The 25,923-nt window shown below is 34.7% G+C and overlaps 1 protein-coding gene across 11 annotated transcripts in view; it reads left to right on the forward strand.

Annotated features, from left to right (window-relative positions):
- The window catches only part of TRDN (triadin), a 303,786-nt gene that overhangs the window by 1,239 nt on the left and 276,624 nt on the right, over positions 1-25,923 (forward strand). The gene's annotated exons all lie outside the window — the stretch shown is intronic.

The raw sequence follows: 25,923 nt of genomic DNA on the forward strand, positions 1-25,923 counted from the left end.
TGTTTTAATGTTTATTCTGAAAAAGTATATACCACAACTTAAAACATATTTTTATTATTTGTCAATAGCAATCATTTCACCTAAATATAATATATGTAAAGTATATGTACATATGTAATTATATGTATATATATATATTTTTTTCTTAGAATAAAACGATTACTTAAAGCAACTGAAGTGTTTTGAATACAGACACAATCCAGTTCTAGTTTGGGTAAAAATTTAGGAGGTGGATCTAAAATTTGCTCTGACAGCTGTAAGAAAATCAGACAGGTGGTGCTGTCCCCAGTTTCCAAGTCTAACGCTGAGCTGGTTTGTTTTAATCAGACAACTGAAGAAGAGAATGCGTGGTTTTGGCTCTTTGGATATACAATATTATGGAGCACACAGTGATTTCAGAGTGTAAGATTTTCAGTCAGTATTTATAAGAATTGTCTTGCTTGCAGCTTCCACTAAAATTTAGCCTAGCACTCCAAATTAATAAAAAGAATTACTGAGATATTTCTATGTATTAGGTATTTGGCTCAGGACTTTATGTGGATTTATTTATTTATACCTCACACAATTCAGTTAAGTTGGCATTATTATCTCTGTTTTGCAGAAATAGAAACTCTAACTCAGATGTTTGGAGACTTACTCAAAACCACAGCATTGCCAAGATGAGAAGCCAGCTCCCTTAAATCTAGTTGGTGTTTTTTCTTTTCTACAAGAGGGTATCAGGTTTACTCTTTACCAATTTTAGTTCAGAATTTGCTAACCAAATATAAATAGCATTTTTTCCTATTCCTTAGATATTCTGTGTCATTTGGCCTTTAGTTTGTCTTAAGGAGAGCTATCTATAACGTCTTGCCTAGCCCCGCACAAGTCCTTAAGAAACCTATAAATATGATTCCTTACCTCTGCATGGGGTGCAGGCTACCAGTTGATTCAAAGTAACTTGGCCAAGACATTTTTCACTTGCCTGTGGACTATTCTGTGTAGATATTTGCACTTGATTCATAAAACTTTTTACAAGATAATTCCTGATTATGAGATAGCACTTTTATTTCTGTCTTCTTCTCGTGGGGAATTTAAAGGGTTCTTGGAAGACCTCTTGGAGTCACCCATAAAAAAATCGTTGAATTAGTAAGAAATTGAAAATGTAAAAACAACATCTAGTTCCTAGGTGGTGGGCATTTCCTATCCCTGGCCTTAACAGTTCATAGGATCTGTATCATTTGAACAGGACATCAATTATGTACTTTTTCCCCTTTCTGGAATGCTTTATTAATCACATTTCTCAAATGAAAATTAGACTGACAACTCAGATGCGCTTGACTTTTAAGGTCCGTACCATAGTCATTCTCTGTGGTCTTCCAGAGTTTCCCACGTAATGCTCTGCTACACACCTTTCACGTTGTCTTCCTGATTCTCATTTCTTGTGTCCCAGCTACAATAGCCTTCTTTCAGTCTTCTGTAGGAGATGTACTTTCATGCAGAGCCTTGGTAGAAGTTGTTTCCTCCACCTGGAGTATTCTTTCCTCTCATCTGTTATATTTCTTTTGCCACCACTTTTGGACACATTATTGAAATGTAAGCATTGCATCAGTAGCCTTCTGACATCTACTGATCACTCTTCTCATCCATTGGTCAAAAAGTAAGCAAACACCTTGTAGCACTTAAGACAGCTGGAGTAGCCCCTTAGAAAGCTCAAGTCCACTGTCCTCACCTCAATTTTCATGAAACTGAGGCTCACAGAGATTGTATGACTCTCTCATGGTCCAACTAAAGAGCACTTTCTATCCTAATTAGATATCCCGTAAATTTACTCCCACTCTGTTAAAGCATATTATATTGTACAAAGCTCTTCTTATTATCTTATTTCTATTTAACACCAATTGAGGTATAGATTATTCAAGTACAAGCTGTTCACATCTGTAAATTAAGAAACAGAAGATCTTGAGAAGCCATCCTTAAACTTCACTTTCTCTCAAATATTTCTAGTCCTTGAGAAATAGGTGAATGGTGATAAGTAGCTACTTACCTCCATTTATATCTCTCCTCATTACTCTAAAAAACACAAATTGGCACTGAACAAGATAATATAGTATGATCTTAAAATAATTACAATTTTGTTTTCTTTAATGATTTTTTTGGTGGAAACCAAAAATCATCCAAAAACTTCTCTCCTTGCCTTCTGAATCTTTCTGTGTTCTGAAATTCAGTATGGATGAAGCTATTTTGTTCATAGACAAATACAGAATATGTCTTACTGATTGTTAGTTTGTAATAATGGCTGACGGAGCAGCCAGAATTTTACTAAAAAATATCTAACAATATTTTTGGCTGCTAACTTGAATATTTAGAACATGTAGTGCAAATCAATAGTTGGGGGAGTTCTGAGGATAGAGTTCATGTTTCTTGTAGATTATCCCAGTGCTTATTCAACTATAACGCATGCCTTATCTACTGAGTTCTTCACATAGATTTCCACTGCATGTTCCAGGCTCGATTACATCATCTGACAGAAGAAAGGAAATAATGCTAGATATGGAATTGTGTTTCAGATACCGAGCAACAGATGAACTAAAACAAAGTTGAACTCTGAAGTGTCTAAGAGAAACAACACCTTTGATTCTGGCTATGATAATTTAATAAAGATAATAATGATAACAGCTCATATTCATTCCGAAGACATTGTATGTCGAATGTTAAGCTTGTTATATGACCATTTAATCCTCAGGACAGCCAAATGAGATAGGTACTTTTATTATTGCTGTTTATAGAATAGGAAACTGAGGTTTAGAGAGGCTAGAAGTTTGCCTGAATTCATACAGCTGTAGATAGAGTAGCTAGGATTCACAGCCAGATCTCTGTCTCCAGAGTCATGTTGAATACTTCCTCTTCTTGTGTAAGATTAATTCTTAGTCTGGTGTTAATTCAGAGGTTGATGGAACCTATACTAGGCCCCTGTGCTGGTTTAGCCCATGCCATGTTGGGTAGGTTATCACAGACCCCAGACAGGATCAGACTCAAACAACACTAAGGTCTAGGACTATAAATAACCTACTGTCTTCTTTCCAGAGTCACAGTTATTCCTAGACAAGTGCCAAGTTAGCTCCCCCTTCTGAGGTTCATATAAACTTTCAACCACCAATTTCAGCATTTATTTGACAGCATGTATCTATCACTATGCAAAAACCCTTTGGAGTAATTTTGATAAGAAAGTAAAGCTTAGTTAATTCTTAATCAGATGGAATCTTTTGCAAGAGGTGGGAAAATATGTATTACTTTCAAATTGTCAATTAACTAATATACAGTCAAATATATTTTACAATAATATTTATATATAAGTGTTCTCTGGGTCCAAGGGTCTCCAAAATAATGGAAAATGCAAATCTTTGTGTCATCGATTCAAGTTGGTAGAGATCCTATATATAAGTAACTTAGCTTTTTCTAGGACACTTAGTTAAAAAAAAGTAATTTTTTTTTTTTAAGTTGGAGGAGGTTATGTCAACTTTTAAAATTCTAAACTGTTACATAATGTAAGGATTTGGAAAGGTTATTGTACTATGTATTGTAATCATATCTCACGGAGGTCACAAACCTATGAGAGGATTTGATATTCAAAACTGAGAGCAACAATGGTCATTTATTTTATGCACTGCACTGTTTTGACAGATTATAGCAGAAGAGCACCCATTGTTGCTCTCAAGGAAAAAAAAAAATCAAGAATTCACAGTCAGAATGCTTAACAACTATGCACACAACTAATATCACCTAGAGCAACAGACAGTGAAATAAAGAGAAGAAGGAGATCCATCCTAGTAACTGTGTTTATCTTGCCAAAACCATGAGTGACTATTGTGTCCTAAGTGGAGATGACTTGGGGATGGGGGAGGAGGAAGAGGATGAAAGGCTAGATTCAAAGCTTAGTTGCTTTGGGGTTATGCTCTCTGGATCAAGAGAAGCAATGGACCACATACAGAATATCCCTTTGAGCTCCAGGGACACATTTTAAAATTGACATTGACAAGCCAGTACATTTGGGGGAGGAGGGCCATGATGGTCAGAGGCCCAGTGAAATGAAAAGACTTGTACTCAGGTTCTTTCATTGAAGACTGGATTTTCTCATTATGGAGGACTAGAGGGTAATGCAAAAACCCATGGATAAAAGTCTGGAAGCCATAAAAAGGCAAATTGTCAGTTAAATATAAGGCAAAACTTAACCAGCAATCAAAATGATTGCTAGAACTTACTCTTCTGACAGAACTGACTCAAAAAAAAAAAAAAAAAATCAGGAAAAAAGAGAAAGCAAAATAGAAAGAAAAGAAAAGCAATGAAAGAAAAAATAACAGTCTTGAATTTTCAAGAAATAGAGGAATGAAGAATATGTTAAACCTACACCATAGTATGCAGTTAGCAAAATCCAGGCTACAGGAACTTCTATAGTACAAACAATCCAGTTCCTTCAAATCAGTTATTAGGAACATAAAGAGATGCCAAGGAATCATACAGATTATAAGAAGTGTAAAAATAGACAACCTATCACAATGTGTAGAATTGTTAGATCATGATTCAAACAAAAATACTTGATGAAATAATTGGAAATTTGATAGACCCTGGATGTTAGATGATATTAGCGAATTATCATATTTATGCTGGGATAATAAGTTTGTGGTTATATTTTAAAACTATTTTATTACTTGGAGATACTCATATTCAAATATGGATGAAATGATATGATGTTTGGAATTTGCTTCTACATAATATGCCAGAGAAGAAAGTAGATGAGGTATGAGTGGGGTAGGATTGGCACTGTGTTGATTACATTTTACTGATGATGGGCATATGGAGTTTCATTATAATATTGTCTACTTTTTTGAATAGTCAAGCTTCTCCATAATAAAGAGAAAAAAAAAGAACAGAGTTTATGTTTTTTATTAAAGTAAATAATTTTAAGGAAAAATGTTTTTGTAATATGTATAAAGTCAGTGAATCTCCTGGCCACCAAATTTATTCCTAAGTGCAAATTACTCCTTAATTGAACAGCCTGTTGCTATTGAAATGGAAACCAAATATGTTTGTATTAGACAGCAGGGTCCAGAAATCTACTTTATATTTGTAACAGCAGACTAGGAAATAATAATTTTCAAATATGCTTATTACAATGTGGGAATTTGTTGCTTAGTTTCATGTCATTCCTCAAAATTATTAGTGACATTGAGAGACATTAATTAGCAACAGATAATTTTTGAGATGGTCCATGTGAAAACCTGAGAAGAAATTAGAAACCTAAGGAGTCAATATAATGCAAGAAAAAATAGTTCTCAAAAATGCTATGTTCAGGAACGTCATGTTTATTGTCCGGGTATTAAGTGCCAAAGTCTTGCATGAATATTCCTTTTAAATATCACAGAAGTTCTGAAAGGCTGAAAGGCAGATATCACATAAACCTGATCAGTCTGACATCTCTGTCTTCTTCACTGCTCAAGTCAAATTTAGAAAAGAGAAGAAAAGCAGAGTGTGGAAACCAGTGGCCTAGACAGTTCATTGAGCATCAGAGGGAAAAAGTAGGGCAGAGCTGAGGGGAGGCAGCGTTCAAATGATTAAAGGCGGTGTGATAGAGGAGGTCATGTGTGGAGTTTCAATTCAGAAATCCAGTTTGAGCATGAGCTCCACTACTTAACCATAGGTGGTCTGGGAGGATGAGGGACCCCCCCGGGAGGGTCCACAAACTAACAGGTGAACATTGGTTGGGAGTAATCTAGCCAAAGGAAATTTTTCAACGTTTTACAGGATTGCACTAATTGACAAATTAGATATATATTTTCAGTTGTTCAAAGCATCTGTGATGCAAAATCTGCAAAACTGGTCATGAAAGTGGACAGAAAACATATCTTTGTAGTGTCAATCCTAATTGGGTTTTATGAAGACACTATTCCTTGTAGCTTTTTTTATTTGTTATACTGACTTTTTTCTCCTCTCACCCTTGAGCACCCAGGACCCATGGAAAATGTTCTGTTTGTCAACTTAAATACTTCTTTTTTTTTTCCTACTTATTTTTAGTCATCATTGTGACTAAATTTACAAATCATGCTACTTTTACATTGCAAAAATGAATTGAGGCTACTCAGCTATTATTCTAAATGCTTGGAAATCCTTAGAGACCTAAACCACCAATGCTGTTTGCATTAATTTTTAATCAGTTAACAATATTTAATATAAGAGAAACCTAAAATGGTGCAACTAAGCAGTTTTAAATCGTCTACATTGACCTTTGGGTTGAATATATCAATTTGAAAGAGAATGCATAGATGGTTTAGATTTTCCAGCTAAGCTTTTGGTTTTACAGTTATGGAGTTTAAAACATTATTATGTTCTTTTTTTTTCTTCAAATAAAAAGACACCCTTTGGGGACGTGCTTAATATATTTTAAAAATGCATATTATCTAAAGTAACACATTTAAAAAGAGCAAACTAGGGGGAAAAAATCCCTTATCTGGTAATTATGTATTAACGTCATACAATAATTCCAAGTTGATGGAGTTTAGGTTCTGTTCAACTTAAAGTCCTAGGAAGACCCATCAAAGTCAAGTGTTCTGCTCTATTTCCCATTTTCTCTGGACAGTATGGGCAACATGCATAATTTCTGATAGGAAGTCCTTGTTTGAGTGTCACATAAACACATATTGCCCCAAGTGAGGGCTATGCAGAGATAGATGAACTTCCTGGTCCCAAAAGATAGTATTTCCCATCTTCAAAGGAAGTTAAAAAGAATATCCTTGGCAAATGTGTAATGAATGAAGTCCTGCTTCTCTCTGTACAAGTTACGCTCTCTAAACATCAAACATCTCCACACCTCCCTGCCCGAAGTCAAGCTGTCAAAGGCGCATGACATTTATGATTTTGAGAGATCCTTTGGTATGTAAATGAGCTGTTTCCTCGTAAACCACAGAGTCCATCTCTTATAAAGTACTTAAATATTACATTTAAATATATACACTTTAGATATTTTCTAACTTGGTATCTGTGGCAGGGGCTGAGGCATGTGGTCTTTACTTAAACAAGTTACAGATACAATCATTTAACTTAGGAGAACAAAAGTAATTAATGTTCAGCAACCTGCTTTGTACAGGGGAAGTCTGGTTTTATTCAGACAGCATGAGGCTAGAACTCCTGTGATAGACTGATTGTGTCCTTGCTGCTCATTTGCTGCCTCCTTCTCCTCTCCAGGAAGGTTACTGAAATGTTGAGAGAAACAAAAGAAAGAGCTCTTAATATTTAAAACTTTATTTTAAAAACATTCCAGGGCATTGATGAGCTTGTGGATGTGAGACAATCAGTTTCCACTTATTTATGCTACTACCTTCAAAATACATTTTTAGCAAGGTTTCCCTGGAAAATTTATTGTTGCCTTTTAAAATAAAGTCCTCATGTGATTAGGAGAGTTCTCTGTTTGTGGTAGACATTTGATACAATGTCAAGACAAAAATGGAAAATATAAAGTGACACTCTTTGACATTCAGTGCTAGAGCTGTTATTTCTGTCTGTGGTTTTTCTTACTTAACTTATATATAATTGCCTGTGGGAAAAGGAGTATACTGTATTGTCTATAATATCTGTAAGTTATCACAGCACTGTAAAATGCCAAGCTTGTAAGTTTAAATCTGCAGAAGTGTTAGGTGTTGCATTTAGAGAAAAGCAAACAAACAAAATACATTCATTTGAAATATAACAAAATTTTAGACTCTATGGTATTAATTACCAACCTATAAGTAGATATATACAGTAGTAGGTCATGTCAGAAGTTCAATTGTAGTCAGTATTTTAGCACCTATTATGTCCCAGGCTGAATGCCCGACAACGGGGACGTGATGATGAATAACACAACGTCTCTGACTCTTAATATAGTAGATTGAAAAACAAGCAGGAAACAGCAAAAACTAATCATGAGAATGAAGACTGGACAGATTTAAAAGCATATGATTTCAGTTTGGATATATGAATGAGAAGTGTTTAATTTAGTTGAACAAAGTCATGTTATTGCTGATATATCTTATGATTAGTGAGTGTACCCTGAAACTTGCTGAAAATATCTTTAGAGTGATAGTGTCCTAGCCTTGACTCTGATCATTTGCAGTGCACACGCCACTGTAGGGGAGGTGAGCTGGCTGGCCAAGGGGTAAGGAGATCAAGAGTAGGTCTGATCAATGTAGAGATGAAGAGAGAAGAAACGGGCAGTAAGTGAGAATTAGTGGTCTGTGGGTTGAAGCCCTAGGATGACCAAGGTACAGAGTTTCCTGGCTAAGAAATGTGGTAAAGTTCCCCTGCTTTTACTAAGGCACTTTACTGCTGTAATATTGAAAAAGTTGGATGGTTCACATGCCTGATTTATTTTGAACTGTTTATTAAGATCTCCATTTTTTTTCTCCCTCCTATGTTAAGTGCTCACTCACGGTTTGTGTTTCCATTGCTGCTTTTGACCCTTGAATACTCTACTCTGAGCTTAGCTTGTATTTATGGAGCACTATTTCCAATTCATGAAGAAATAATGAAATAATATTGTCAGATTAAACTTACTAAGTTTCTTCAGGTTAATAATGAGAAGTCAGCTGTTAAAATGAATTCCATGGTCAGTGTTGTTCTAACTATTGTGAAAGCTAGTGTTATTGGCCAGTTGTCTTGTCAAGGTGTCTTATAAAGGCATTGCAGCAAGGCAAGATGGTTTTAAAGATACTAGAGAAAAGCGTTTATCAAGAAAAAGATGAAGAAACATGGTTCTTAGTCCAAGGTTCAGAAGATGTGACCAGGAGGAACCTAGTATAGCAGAAATGACTAGAGTAATGTGATAAGTTAGCAGGAACTCCTAGAAAATTTGTTCATAGTGACTGAAAGAGTAATATTAGAAATAATAGTTTTGAAAGTTGCCAGAACATTTTGGCTATCTCTTGAATTAAGTACACAGATTTACCTACTCAGTTTCAGCCCAGTCTCTCTGGATTTGAAGTATCTTATAGGTCTTGACTAGAATGACTCTAGATGTGTCCCTACCTTTGAGTGACACAGGCTTTCGGTACCCAGTGTTTTGGAACAGGGTATCTTATCGTTGTCCCATCACTCTGTCCTTTGCCTGTGGATACTGAGGGATAAGTAACTTCTGACATCCTGAAAGTTATTCATTCTCTTATTAAGTACTTACTTGTAGAAATTTGGGATATTTGCTTTTGCCAGTTACTTTTGTTAGGTCTCAGGATGAAATATGATGTAGATACAGATCTGGTCCTCAAGAAAAGATGAAATAATTGTGTAAATAACTATATGATACCAGGTTGGCAGTTCTTAGTTGACTAAAGGAAATACAGATAAAATCATAAAAATAAAACTTATGAGATAGATTTTTTGGGTTTCTTGTCATTTAGATTTAAAGTCGACCACATTTATATGTATGAAACAACTAGAGAATAAACTAATATATAACAAATAAACAAATCAGGGTTATGAGATACAATTATTAAGGAAATCTCTAGAAGCAGGAGAATAAATGGACTTGGTTGACCAGGGACTGTTGAAAAGGAGTAGAATTTAACTAAAATTTGAATGATATTTCTAAATGAAAGGACAAGAACATTAAAAAAAAAAGCAAATAATTAAGTTTTTTACTAACATCTATTGACCCTAAAAGCTCCTGATTAATTTATTTAACAAATAATTATTTGGTATATTTTCATTAAATTAATATCTTGGCCTCTTGCTGTATGCTGGGGAATCAAAGCTGGAGAAGATACACTCTACTGGCATGTGGGGTGGGAAAAGTCTTTCCCAGACATGGGCGGGATAATTAGCATACCGTAGGACCATAATTTTAGCTGCATAAACAACCCAAAACATCTTCCTGTAGAGATGCTAAACTCTACCCCAGTTAACAACCAACAGGAACCTAAGACAAAGGTGAGCAAAAGTGCTAATGGCGGTGAAGGTGGTAGGAATGAAGTCCTCAACTATGAGAAACTCCTGGCTTAGTTATCTTCCAATTTTATACTGAAGATTCTTTTTAGGTCAATGTAGGGGATTTGGATTGGAAGGAAAGTTTCCTTAATATTCTTTAGTCAGTTACCAACTAAGAGATACTGTAATAAAGATAGCCATTTAGTTCAATGATTAGAAAGTTTTTTGGGATAGAATGAAATCCCTACTGAAAGAGAATGAAAGAGAATGGCTGCCTCGATTTGCTGTTTATAATTCTATAGTCAAAAGACAAAAACACAATCATTTTAAGGCAGTGTGGGGCAAAGCAATTCACAAGCTAAATGCAATAATACAGTTTCCCCTTGAGAAAAATCAGTGAAAGGTGATGGCTTATTTTTTGTGTCCTTGAGCTAATGAGCTGAGAAGTGACAGCATAATTTGAGGAGAGGCACAGGTGGAAGCAGCTCTGATGGATAAACTGAAAGTCAGTACTTTGCAAAATTGCCTCATATAGTCTTACAGAAGCTAAATAATAAACGAGGGTGGATTACACTTCTTTACCGATAGTCACCCCCCATTGTGGCATGCTGAGTTCTACGTGTCTGCTTAGGGACCAGTGGATTTTTTTTTTCAATCCTTTTCTGCACTACCAGGATGACAAATGTATTTTCTAATGACGTAGTAACTCACTCAAAATTAAGTGGTTACATAACACTGATCTAGAAGCCAAAATGCATGAGAACACTATCTACAGGTCAACAACACTTAGATAGCTGGGGTCATTTCTGAATAATCCTGTTCCACTTTGTTTTCAAAAGTCCAGCCATCTCATCAGTTCAAAGTTAAAAGAAATATTATGAGCCATCATGGTTTTAATATTTTTCTTTAAAATTGTTTTGTGAAAGATAGACATGAAAAGCTGCATAAATCATATATACTTACATAACGTGTATTAACCATTAATGGAGTTGACATGCACATAACCAACACCCACGTCAGGGGACACTTCCACCATCTCTGAAGCCTGTTCCCATCTGCCCACTCACCAAATGACTCTCACTCATTTTGCGTCTCAATCAAGTCTCCTATTTCTCCAGCCCTTCCCCTACAAGGAACAACTATTCTGACTCAGTAACAATCTGCTTGCTTTGCTTTATAGTTTTACAACATCCACACCTGTAAACAGTATCGTCTAGTTCTACCACCTTTGTTCTTTGCATAAATGGAACCGCGTGTATTATTCTATGTCTTACTGCATTAATTTGACACTGTTAATATGACTCATCTGTTTTGTTGTATGGAGCTGTAGTTTATGTTATTCTTCCTGCTGCACAGTATACAATTGTATGAGTGTCACAATTTATCCAATGGAAGATTTTTTAAATTGAGGGCTATTGTGAACAATACTGCTATGATCATTCCTCTTTAGTTTTAATATGCTATGGCTCTACCATTAATGTATATTTATTTCATGGCACTATGCTTTGTGGTAAGAAGGTGCATTAGGCATGAAGAAGATAACCTGTTCACTCAGATTGGATACTATGTATATTATCATTTAAATTATCTAATTCAATTATTATCTAATTGAAAAACATGGATGAAGGATGACTTCACTGGCTATCTACTAGAAATGCCCCAGTTTTTGGTTTTTTTTTTTTTTTTTTTTTCAGAAGAAATCGACCTAGCCCCATGAAATATATAAGACGGGTATTTGGAGGAGCAGGGAGAGAATAAATAGAATATAAGGACTTCTCAGAAATAAAGAGTAATCCCCAATATATCTGAGACTGTTTAAGCAGAAAATCAAAAATTGAAATTTAGACCTAAATTATTAGCTCATAAAAATAAATTATTTTTGGCATAAAATTAGATTATTTAACAAATAGTCTGGCATAAAAATAGGTTATTTAACAAGTGTTTATTGAATATCATGCCTCCTCATTGCTGACCGTTGTGCTTGGAGCTGGGCCAGTAACAGCAAAACTAGTCCCTGTTTTCACAGAGTTTATGCTGATGTAGAAAATGTCTATCTGATGACTGGAATACTCGTTCTCACCAGGTTCCGCATGTTGAGCTCCTCACCAGCACCGAGGAGTATGACTAAATTCTTGCTGGTTGGGCTTTTTCCAGGTTTCCTAGTACATTCCTGTTCAATGGACACAGGCTTTAATTAGATGTACTGACATTTATTAGAATATTGTTATTGCTCACATTCAGGTAAGACTTAGGTTTCCAGTTCTCTTCCTGCTTTTAGATCAGGACCTCCTGTCTTTAGAAGGAGACTGCCTCAGAAATTTAACCTTATCCGTTTCATGTTCATTTTTGCCAGTGGAAACTCTCAAAAATGATCCTATTTCCAATTTAATGGAAGCAGATTTTATTGGTGTGGAAAGCCACACTGCCTCGGTGGGTGAGAAAAGAACGGATTAGGAGAGACTTTATTCTGCCTTAACTAGTATTTTACTACTTTTAAAAATGAAACAGAGAAAAATTCTGTTTGTGAAAAATTATTAAGTTCATGCGTGCAATAGACAATTCTTTTCAGTTTATTTTGAATCAGGATATAAGAGTGCATATGAGCTTTGTGGACATAAGTTTGGAAAAATTCCAAGTAAGTTGCAATCTCCTAAATCAGTGGTTCTCAAAGTGTGGTCACCAGACCAGCAGCATCAGCGCTATCTACCTTTCTAATTAGGTTACTAACTAGTATGCACCCCAGACTTTTTGGATCATAAACTGTGAGTGGAACCTTGCAATCTGTGTTCTAATAATCCTTTCTGATGATTCTGACACATGCTAAAGCTTGAAAATGCCACCCTAGTTAATTACATATAGACTTTTAAACATGTCCTCACTAGTTCCAGTTGTGTTAGAGATAAATACCTAAGTCATGCATGTAATACAGAGGCTTAAAGTTAACACTCTATAGTTGAGGATTCTTTTATGATAAATTTATGTTTATGTGCAATAATAAGATTCTTTCTGTGGGTTATGGAAATCTGATGAATGGAGCTAGAGAAAAAAGTCAAAGAAAGTTAGAGCTGTTTGCCTGTAAGAGAGTGAAGGTGTATGGAGACTAAGAGTTCAATATACGTGTACTGAAACCTAATAACTTTTTTCCCAATCAGCTCTTCCTCTGACCCAAAAGAGTTCTGTCTTTTTCTCAAAGGTTCAGTCTTTAACCTTTGGATTCTTCAGTTCTTGATTCCATACTTTCCTCTTTATTCCCATTGTTCCTGCTTTAATTTAAGCTCCCATCATTTCATACTTGGACTCCTATATGCGTCCCATTGTATTTTTCACAAGTGGCAGTGACATTATTTCCCACCTTACATGCTTTTCTTATAACGTGATCTTGATACTTCTTCCACCTGAGAAGTGAGATCTACTTTCCCTCCTCTTGAACCTAAACAGACCTGTGTGACAGCCTCAACAAATGGAATACAATGAAAGTGATGCTATATGCCTCCCAGGGATAGATCGTAAAAGTGCCAGGCATGTCTATCTTACTTTCTTGGGATATTTACTTTTGAAATCATGTTATAAAAAAGTTCAAGCACCCTAGGAAGAGAGGTCCATAATGAGAGAAACAAGGCTGTGACCAATAAACCCAACTGAGCTTCCAGACAAAACCAGCACTAACTTTCTAGCCATGAAATTGAGCCATCTTGAAAATGGGTTCTCCAGTCTCCAGATGAGCCACCCTAAGTGATACTTGTGGAACAGAGGCAAGACATACCTGCTGAACCCTAACCAAACTGCAGATTTCTGAGAAAAATAAATAGTTATAGCAGTTCTAGGCCAGTTCTATTGGATATTTTGTTACACAGCAACAGATAACTGGTACACTAAATAAGCATCTATGTAATCTGATCTCTAACACATCTTACATTTGACTACAAAATTAAATCAATAATAGTATACCACCTGTTGAATAAGGATAACACATTCAGTGCACAATTGCTTCAGCCAGATTCAACATGATGTTAGGCAATTGTACAATTGTTGTGCTTCTCCAACTTTATCATTTATTTATCCACATATTCATTCCTTTATTCAAAAACATTTAAGGAATGTTAACTATTATAATAATATCTTCTGGTTATGGTGATATGTTCATGGACAAAAGGAAGAAGAAAATGAGAAGGAGGAGAAGGAGGAGAAGAAATTCCTGCTGTTAACAGACTCACTGAAGCAGATTCTCAATTATCACCCCAGTCAGAGAATTTGCAAATGGGAGTGGGTATTTTTTAGTTAGTGTGCTTAAAAGATGTCCTGGTTGTGTGCCAGGGAATTTAACCACTTTCAATGTTTAAGGTCCCCACACAATACTTTGCTTACTGGGGAGGCCTAAGCATCACTTTGCATAGAGGAGTGCTCACAAAATGTCTGTTGTGGAGAACCTTTCCTGTTTGTGGTCAGAGGGAGATGTGATGTCAGGACACGACCAGCCACTACTGGCTTTCAAGATGGAGGAAGAGCCAAGGAGTTTCGTTGCCTGTAGAATCCAGAAAGGGCAAGAAGATGAATTCTTCCCCAAAGCTTCCAAAGAGGAACATAGCCCTGTAGATACCTGGATTTTAGGCCCTGGAGACTCATTGGACTTCTGAGCCACAGAACCCTAAGATAATAAATTTGTGTTATTTTAAGCCACTGCATTTGTGGTAATTTGTTATGGCAGCAGTAGAAACCTAATATACCAGTGTTTATCTGATAACTGTAACTGTCTAATGCACCAAGTGACAAATTTTCAGAGAGCTCAGATAAAACTCATAGAAGAATGGCCAATTTTTCCACCAAATTTTTTTTTACAAAAAGTCACTTTTTAAATAAAATAAATAGGTCTCTCTCTTGTATAAAAAATCTGAGGCTAAAAATGAGCCCTCTTTTCAAGGTCACAGAGCTCACTAGTGGGACCATTAGTAATACATTAATGATTATCTGGGTTATTCTTTCTATAGAATTGTATGCTGTATTTCCTTCCAATAAATGGAGTTTTCTAGTAAGTAACCTTTTCCCTCTAATAATCAACAAATTTAGAGAGACACTTCATTTTGGTTTATGTTTTTCAGGAATGAATAATTGGAAATCTTAGGAATTTATTTATTTCTTCTTAACATCTCCACAATTAGTCTGCTTCCATTCAATTCTATGACCATTTCTGAAATATGAACTGTGACTTGTTCTATAATCAATAGTATCTGCATATATGTTTATTACATCACCTCCACACAACATCTAATACATATTGTCCACACTGCCTTGAAGATTATACATTGAACTTCTTTAAAAGGTTCTCTTGGTTCTTTAACCAGGACACTTGTCCTTCTTTGGAATGGGTCTCCTTCACCTCCCTAGGTTTGCACACACCAGGAAGCTATGGACATTTTCCGCTGGATAATAGCCTAGTAATAGAAAGCTGACCCTGCTGCAGTTAAAAAAAAATCAGGTCAGAGATTAATTTCATGGAACCCACAGTCATGTCAGCTAAACCTGATCTGTTTGAGGTAGGTGAAGGATGTGTGATCACTCTGCTTGCTGTTCAAACTAAAATAAATATGTCTTCCTTTTTATATTTGGATTTTGAAACTTTCCTTCTTTCGTTTAAGACTTCTAAAGTATCCTTGCATAAAGTTTCTGCAGATATTAAACTACCGACACGATCTTTGTGCTGAAATACTTTCCAAATGAAACTCATTAAAGAAAAAAGGTGATCAGATGGTAGGAGTCAAGAATATAGTGACAAATGAGCTAATTAAAATTGTTGAAGTAATAAAAGTTAGAAAAATAAAACTTGGAATTAAGTAAACACAAAGTTAGATTTGAAGGAAAACAAAGTTTCCTTAGTTTGACTTGAAGATATTGAATATCCATTAAAGGGCAGAATGCTCTGTTGGTGAATATTAAAGGGCAATTTTTAGAAAGGAAACAAAGCAACAGAGCAAAATTACAAGTGGCAAGAAACCATAAATGCATAATACTTTTATAGCATTTATACAATATAAATGCGTATGAATAAATGTGAAGTATATATATAGTTATCTTGTGATAAATAGAATAAAATGTAAATTTAAAGTTTTAATGTTAATAAATATTGAGTTCCTAGTCCAAGAGACACTGTGCATGCAGCATTAAGAGAAAATATTTTCTTACCATTATCACAAAATGTTGTAATTAATTTTGTTATGAGAGATATTCTTTGATAAATGTATTTAAAACATTTATATTAAATATAATCATACTTTACGGTCAGCAGTAAGTAATATTTTTATTTTAGAATAGTTTTATAAGTATATCTTATTTTTCTAATTTTTTTAATTTATCTTTGAATTAATACTAAAAGGATCAATTTGAGGTTATTTTAAAAAATATCTAGGTATTGTCCCATGGTAACATTCTTCTGTTCTTCGAATGGTGGAGAGTTGAAAGTAGGAAGTGATTTACGTGTACTGAAGCCAGCGCCTCTCAAACTGCGATGTGTGTGTGAATCATTTTAGGATCTCGTTAGGAGGCTGACTCTGACTCAGTCAGGCCAGGGTGAGGCCTAGGAATCTGCATGTCTAACAAGCTCCAGGTGATGAGTATGTGTTGGGGCATGGGCCTCCCTTTGCATACGAAGATCTGGAGTATTTTAAGGGATGGTTAGAGACAAATTCTGCTTTTTGTTTTAATATCTAATTTTCAGCTGAAATTAATGAACTGATGGATACCCTGTAAGACAGGACAAGAAGGAGGAAGAGTTTTCCCAAGTTTATTTTTTACTTGACTCTTTAAAGAGTGTGCATGAGTCTTTATAAGAATCTGGGTTCATAATGCTGGGTTACTTGCATGCCGTCCAACTCATTAGTTTTTTTCCAGTTCATTATTTATTACCTGCATATAGTGCCAAATAGTTTCAATCCTGAGAAATCTTAGGAAGAATTTTTTCACTCTTTAAAGAAAATTCTGTTTGTTTATGAAGACTTAGATTTTACAAAGGGTTACAAATTGCATGAATTTTTATTTAGATGCTTTTTAACATGTAAAACTTAACAATTATTATCTATTTATGCTAACTGACTATCATTGGGCATTTGGTATTAGGTGTCACGCTTTTTAAATGATTGGACACATATCTCTACAATGCACTGTCAGCTGTCTCTACGCTTAACTTTAAAAGGGTTTCAATCAAGCTGAATAAATGAGGTATTAAGCAGAATAAAATAGTTGATTAATTGATAATGTTGATGATGTTAATTGATTGGTGCTGGAAGAGGTTATATTCTCTCCTGAAGATGACAGATTTTGAATTCCTTATAATAATTAAGACACATAAAACTTGCAAATATGTATTTAAATACATTTATTCATTCAACTGCTAGCAAATCTCTAAATTCATTTAGAACTAGAAATGTTTCCTGGTATAAATGTAGGTTAAGGTTTTGCTCATGTAAACCCTGGCATCAGCTGACCATTCCCAAATCATGAGTCTTTTTTCTAGCACACATGTTGGCACCATATGAGCCTTAGATTTGCTCAGTAACTGACATTTCTAATACCTTTGCAAGTGGAGGGTGATGCAATTGCCTTTCGTACTTATTTGAGGTCATTATTCACCAGAAGTACCACTTTTCCTGGTTATTCATAGCATCTAATTTTACCCTTATGCTGGATTCAGTGATTGATTTTATTTCTATAATGTGAAAGAAATATCATAATAATAAAATCATTAGAATTGTAAGAAAGGAGAGTTGGAACAGGTTTCAAGGTCACTTCAAGCAATTTCATGTTAAAATACAAGAGTAATTTATGTTGTAAAATTATGTGCCTGGAAACTACTTCTAGTCTTTCTCCTGTCCCTAAGCAGAAATATACTTATACTATAAGAAATGTCAAAGAAAATGAATATCTGTCTTATGGTTAAATATTTCCATGCAAAGGTACTCAACATTTTCCTTAGAAAGCTATTTTTATAATAATACTCATGTCAAGATGTCCCCACCTAAATCTCTCCTGTTAAGATTTAACACAATTTCCTCTTGTATTTTTGAACTTGAAAATAGCAGGTCACCATTCTCTTCCTAGTTACTCATTATCTTTTAGAACATTGATTTTACATTGTTCTTGGCTTTTTACTTAACAAGTTGAAAGAGCCAAGAAGAAAAAAAGATGTTTCTCCATATGCTGTACATTATTTTTCAGCCTTTTAGTAATATTGATTTCTAACTTGTAAATTTCAATTAATAGTGTTGAGAAGGTGTAGATGTGATATTTCAAACACTTATTTATAGATAAAGCAAAGGCGCTAACATTTAAACAAATCAGAAGGAAAGTCAACCTCGATGCTGTGTTTGTGGTTACTAACTGCTAGCTCTGTGTACTGAGAATGTTTGGTGAAAAAACTATTTAAGATCAGAGTCATAGATTTAAACTCTTGCTTTTCCCTGTGCTCACGTGACTCACGTTATCTTTCTGAAATGGAGTTTTCTTATCTACAACAGAAGGTTTATAATGACAGTTCAAGGGTGTATACAGGTATACCTTGTTTTACTGAGCTTCGCTATAATGCCTTTCACAAATTTGCATTTTTTTTTTTTTTTACAAATTGAAGGTTTGGGACAACCCTGCATCGAACAAGTCTGTCAGAACCATTCTACCAACAGCATTTGCTCATGTCTTGTCTCTGTGTCACATTTTGGTACTTTTTGCAATATTTCAAACTTTTTCATCATTACTATATTTGTTATGGTGATCTGTGATCAGTGATCTTTGATGTCACTATTGTAATTATTTTGGGCACCACCAACAGCAGCCATATAAGACGGTGAACTTAATTGTAAAATGTGTGTGTTCGGACTGCTGCGCTGATCAATCGTTTCCCTGTCTCTCTACCTCTCCTCAGGCCTCCCTATTCCCTGAGACACAAAAATATTGAAATTGTGCCAGTTAATAAGCCTACAATAGCCTCTAAGTGTTCAAGTGAAAGGAGGAGTTGTATGTCTCTGATTTGTCTCTCACTCTCTCACTTTTTCTAGGTATTGTAGAATGTGATAGTGATACTGTATTGGGGAGAAAAAACAAGAACCTTAAAGTAGTATAATAAGAACTATGAACTTTACAGAAGAACAGTTAAGAGTTATGCATACAATATGATGATAGTATATAAATGGGGTACCAGCCCATAGCATAGCCAGAGACCAACATGGGAACATGTCCAGGAAAGGACTGAATTTAGGGGAGATACTTGAGGAAATTTTAAAGAACCAATTACAAGTCAGCTGGGAGAAGAACAAAGGGAAAAGTGATTGATTTCCCAATTTTGCCTCATCTATGTCTCATCAATTTTTTCAATCCTTGAATGTAGTTAGTAATTAAAGTGTCAGTTACTTTGAAATTGTTTAAATATACAAGTAATACAGATATATAAAAAATACAGATACTATTTTGAATAATGTTTTGTAATTTGATTTCTTTTATAAAAATTTCTTTTTTTGTTTTTATGTTTTATTTTTATTTTTTAAACATTTTTATTGAGTTATAGTCATTTTACAATGTGTCAAATTCTAGTGTAGAGCACAATTTTTCAGTTATACATGAACATATATGTATTCATTGTCACATTTTTTTCTGCTGTGAGCTACCACATGATCTTGTATATATTTCCCTGCACTACATAGTACAATCTTGTTTATCTATTCTGCATATGCCTGTCAGTATCTACAAATTTTGAGCTCCCAATCTGTCCATTCACACCCCCCTATAAAAATTTCCTGAGCATCTTTTTCTTTCAGTAATTGTAAATTTTTGTCAGCATTTGCTTGGCTGTATTTTGTTTCAATACATTATTTATTTAGCCAATCATTTTAAGTTGGGTATTTAAATTGCTTTCTTTTTTTCATTATTATAAATAATAAGGAAATGGTCATATCTTTGCTCAGCATAATTAATTCCTCTGTAAAAATTTAAAGTACCTATTCAAAGGCATGTGATTTTAAGCAATATATTGACATATTTTCCTAAAAAAAAGCTCCAATTTTATTTTATTTTATTTTTTGAGGGAAACTATGGTTTTGTAGATTTATTTCTCATCCCATCATTTTAATGAAATATTTTATTAGTTCTAATGCTTTTCCAGTTAATTTTTTGTAGTTGAAGTATAGTTGATTTATAATATTCTATGTTTCAGGTGTACAGCATAGTGATTCACTACTTTTACAGATTATACTCTATTAAAAGTTATTACTAGATAATGGCTATAATTTACTGTGCTATATAATATGTCCTTGTTGCTTGTCTTGTTTAAACATAGTAGTTTGTATCTCTTAATCCCATACCCCTAAATTGCACCTCCTTCCCTCCCCTCTCTGGTAACCACTAGTTTGTTTCTATATATGTGAGTCTATTTCTGTTTTGTTATATTCATTTGTTTTATTTTTTAGTACATGTAAGTGATAACATATAGTATCTGTCTTTGTCTGACTTATTTCACTAAGTATAATACCCTCTAGGTCCATTCATGTTTTTGCAAGTGGCAGAATTTCATTTTTTATGGCTGAGTAATATTCCATTATATATATATGTATGTATATATCACATCTTCTTCATCCATTTTTTCCATTGACAAGGACTTGTGTTGCTTCCATGTCTTGGCTGTTGTAAATAGTGCTGCTGTGACCATTGGGGTGCATGTATCTTTTTGAATTAACGTTTTCTTTTTCCAGATATACATCTAAGAGTGGAATTGCTAGGTCATATGGTAGTTCTATTTTTTAGTTTTCAAGGAGCCTCCATACTATTTTCCATAGTGGCTGCACCAATTTATATTCCCACCAACAGTGTACAAGGGTTCCTTTTCTCCACCTCCTCTCCAACGTTTGTTATTTGTAACTAACTTTTGGATGATAGCCATTCTGACATGTGTGAGGTGATATTTCATTGTTTTGATTTGCAGTTCTCTGATAATTAGTGATGTTGAGCATCTTTTCATGCACCTGTTAGCCAACTGTTTGTCTTCTTTGGAAAAATGTCTATTCATCTCTGCTGTCCATTTTTTGATTGGGTTGGGGGTTTTTTTGATATTGAGTTATATGAGCCATTTTTGTATTTTGGATATTAACTCCTTGTCTGTCATAGCATTTGCAAACATTTTTTCCCATTCTGTAGGTCGTCTTTTTGTTTTGTCAATGATTTCTTTTGCTGTGCAATATCTTAGGTTTAATTAGGTCCCATTTGTTCATTTTTGCTTTTATTTCTTTTGCCTTAGGAGACAGATTCAAAAACATACTGCTATAATTTACATCATAGTATTCTGCCTGTATTCTCTTCTAGGAGTTTTATGGTTTCAGGTCTTACATTTAGGTCTTTAAAAGACTAATTTTTAAAATATATTTTTTTCTCCAAGCTTGCTACCTTGGAGCTATCTCTGAGAAGTTTCCTAAAGCTATTCAAATTTGCATGTTTAAAAAAATACTTTATTCTTCATTATTCTGTGATAATTACATACACTAAATACCAGCTGTGTTAAGGAAGATGGAATATTAGAAACGTTATTTCTGAGCATCAGTCCATAGGTAATGTTTACGCATATTTAGAATTGTAAAAATAGAAGTATAGGGAGATGGCCGTTCACTAAATGCTTCAATCATGAAAGCAATGAAGTCTTAACGCCTGATCTAGTGGATCACCACTGGGCGGTGCTCTCCCATGGACTCATTGGTATTTAGTGATGGGCCTAACATAATGGTGTATGTGTTTCTATGGCACTTCAGGGCTTTCCCTGACATTTTCATATAAGGTCATTTTTGATGGTACATGAAACAAACTAGTAAGATAGAATGAGTATTTTTTTCTTGATTTTTTTTTTACAGGCAAGAAGACTGAAGCTCAGATTAGTTAAATGTCTGACTCAGTAAATGATCATAATAATAATCATGTTTTTAGCATTTATGATATACCTAATGCTTTGCTAATAACTTGCTGGATATTGTCTCCTTTAATCCTTGTGACAACTCTGTAAGATAGCTACTATTATTATCTCATTTACACACCAGAAACATGAACATCACAGAGCTGAAATGATTTGCCTAAGTGGGAAAATTGTGTGCTCTTAAATACTACATTTATCTCAGGCTTCTAAGTTCAGCATCATTATTTTCACTTGCAGTCAGTAAATTTGAGGATATATTTTGGCATCATATGGGCACTTTCCTCTTTATAGTAAAAGCTATTTTGAAAGCGTGGACCTGAATATGTTCCTAATGAGGTTAGATGTTTAGAGCGTACCAGGCTGTGACGTCATGGAGCGAAGTATCAGTAACAAGAAAGGATTCAATGATTTCTTAAAAAGTAAAAATATTTTCAGATTGCAAATCAGAACTTATGATATTGGCAAATAAACATCATTCATAAGCTATTTCTACATGGGAATCATGTGAATATTTCTGAAAATCTTGCTGAAAAAGACAAATAACGTTATTTGTGAATTCAAACACAATTCATGGCAGGCTCTGTGCGAGACAACCTAATGCTTGCTTGACATAACAAGGGGCCTTATCCTGAAAATATATTCCTTATATGTTAAGACACAGTAATCTTATGAATTAATGTAACTTGCATATAGAGAGCAAGAATATGATGGCAATTTTTGAATCTTTTTTGAGGTTCCTTCTGAGTTTCTCCACAGACATATATCAACATTTACAACCTAATTTAGCTTTCCCAACAATAGTGAATTTATGTCCATCCTGCACGGGTGCTCCTTTTATAAGTCTAGTTGACTTAGTCTATTAACCGTATTCATTTTCTGATTTCCAAATTAGCAGGATTTGAAACCACATACCTTACAATAGAAGCAGAAATCCCTTAAGAAATAATTTACGAAAATGAATCAATAAAGTAATCCCTAATTAATACAATTGTCTAATGATACTATTTAACTGAAACTAGTTTGTTTTTAAGAAACCACTGGTGACTGTTTCTAAAAACTTTGCAATGTTTGAGATTTATTTCAGATAGCTACAGTGTTTACTTCTTTTGATCAAAGTGTCAACTTTAGTCTCATTTGCTTTAATAAGATATAGAAGAATATCAGTAGGAGTGGGTACATTATTACAATTGATGCATTTAAGAAAAACTACTAGATGCATTTGAATTGATAACTTGAGTTCATCCCCAATGGTACTTTCAGAAATGCATGCTTCAAGGTAAAGATTTCTGAAAAGATCCAAATTTTTAAAAAATGTTGCAAAGTAGATATACAAGGGAGTTTTCATTTACTATCTCAGCAGAGAGTTTAGGATCTGTGGACGATGGACAATGGCAGTAAGAAAAGTATAAAGAATCTCAAATCTTTAAGAATTAGGGAGAGCAGGGTCTAGGTCCATCTTTTTCATTGTTGTAACATAAAACAATGCTGGAACAAAGTTAAGTGATCAACAAACATTTGATAAATGAATGTATGGTACGAATGAATAAGCACATGAATATTGGGGGAATAATTAAATGAATGAGTGAATTGAGCTTATATTATAAGACTAAACTGTGGGGCAAAAGGAACCAAATATTGTATCAAAGTAAGATAGATTAACAAATCATGACAGACCTTAATACAGAAAGAAAAGAGGTATTAAAAAAAGTAACTTTAGAAGAAAGGGAAATAACTCTAAACATAATTTATTGTACTAAAATTTAGTAAAAGATCAGATGTGGATTGAGTTTGGTTAGAAAGACAAAACTCAGTGTTCACATTTTTCCTAGTGGCCTTACAAATAAGACTAAATCAAGCAGTGCATTCCTAGTTCCAACTGTGTATCTGTGATCTTAGCTTAGATTATGTTTACAATTCATGAAAAATCCAACTTGGACAGAAACACAAGCATGGTTCTTTTCTATAATACCTTTCTAATTTCTTTTGTGCTGATTATTTCTAAAAGCCACCATATGGAAAAAATGTCAAAATGAATAGGATTATGGTTGTGATTGGATTTCAATAGCCCCATGATCTATCCATTATGTTATACATTAGCCTTTGGAATAAAAAGGATCTGAGTTCCAAATGTCTGAAATTTAAATAAGAACTGATGCTAGATTGAACAATACCTTCCAAAGCCAAACTTTAATTTTGTATTGTTATATAATTTTATAAATCAAAATTGCATGCTTATTTTAAATATAATCACTATTGTTTGGCTTAAAGTAATAATATGAAGTCATTGTTATGGGGGGGATAACATCATGATTAAGTTTTGTCTGTGTTGCTATTTTGAGATTTTTATCCTGGGCTATTGCTGTCAGTCCATAGGGCATATGGAAATCAGGAGAGTCTTGTTTTGAAAGCTGCCCTTTCCAAAGTCTACTTTCGTAAGTGCAGGGTGGTGGAAGTTTATGGTAAGCATTACAATTTTTATGGAACTCAGTCTCTCTTTGTTGCCAGTATTTGGAAATAGATTGAAATACGGTAATTCCTGGAGTTAGTTGCATTGGGAAGGCAATAGGTTTAGTTAAAACTGAACCTCTTCTTTTTATTCAAACTCACCTTGAAACCATATTCAAATATACTTTCACTTCACTAGAACATAGACTACATGAGAGTAGGGACTATATTCCCAGCCCTCAGAACAGTGCCTGACAAATAGTTACCTCAGCAGGTATTTGCTATTTTTCTTGATGTTCTAGTTCAAGCTGATAAAATTAACTAAGGCTAACTATCTGGATTCTAGTCTTGGTACCACTATTTTTCCAGACCTTATCACATAATCTCTCTGAACATCAATTTTCTCTTCTCTAAAGTGAGAATGGAATTAGCTTCCTGTCTACCTCAGGAAGATCAGTTGATATGATACATGTGAATTTGACATTACACATTCTGAAGTATTACACAAATATATGATATTGTTAGCCAAACAAGCAATTAAATAAAAACTTTTTCAATGGTTATTTATTACCTGCTGACCCACAATTCCCCTGTTTGTATTGACCAAGACTGTGGTTGCCACAGGTTGTACCCTGCAGAAGAATGCCTGGTCTAAGAAGCAGGACAGGGTATTGTCAACCAAGAAACGCAGAGGCTGCAATAAGAAAAGAGTTTATTTGGGGTCTTAGGAATTGCAATTCAGGAGACACAAATTCGGTAAAGCCAAAAGATTGTCCCAAGGAAGAGAAAGTGTCAGGGGCTTATAAAGGCAAAAGCCACGAGGTTGTTAAAGTTGTCCGACAAGAATTACGATTGATGCTGATGCAGGAAAGGAAACCTTTGTCCTTAAGAAGTAGGTTGTCATCAGTGATTTAGGATAAGTGTCCAATAAGTATTGGAACATTGGGCAGATGTTCCGGATGCCTGCCTTAAGACCACAAGTGGACAAAGTGCAGATTCCATCCAGGCTGAGGTGTGCATAATTCACACTTCCAGAATGGCCTCCTGGCTCCATTTTATAGAGCTTTCTTACCAACGCCAACTCCATTTTAACTTCCCTTTCACAGTACAAATCTAGCATGTTCTCTGCTCAATGTGCCCTGAGCTCTGGTGAAACAATTGTGATGGCTTATAAGAAGGGACACATCTAGTGCTTAGCACAGTCATTTACAGTAGCTGGGGTCCTGGCCAAGACGACCATCTTTTGATTCTCTGTTACACCTGATTTAGTGTTAGAGAAACATAGTCTTTGTCCTGATGAAACCTGCTTTCCAAGGTACGTGATGGTGGTTGCTCTCTTTCCTCAGCTGTCTTCCTCTACCACCTATAACCAGAGTTATTAATATTCTTTAACACAAAACTCTGAAGTCTGCACATCCCTGTTATGTCTCCACGTAAACAAGACTAAACACCCAGAAAAGCCAGGCCCTTGCTGTCCCCCCAGACTTTGTTCCCACCTCTCCCCCATATTCCCATGACAAAACCTCCTTGCTGTCTCCTTAGCCCCCACTGCTGCATCCACTTGAGTTGTTATCCTTTCCTCACTCCCTCAACTAAACTTGCACTTGACAAGTTTCTTTGCA

Source organism: Camelus bactrianus, chromosome 8 (assembly GCF_048773025.1).
Source record: "Camelus bactrianus isolate YW-2024 breed Bactrian camel chromosome 8, ASM4877302v1, whole genome shotgun sequence".
NCBI classification, from domain to species: domain Eukaryota; kingdom Metazoa; phylum Chordata; class Mammalia; order Artiodactyla; family Camelidae; genus Camelus; species Camelus bactrianus.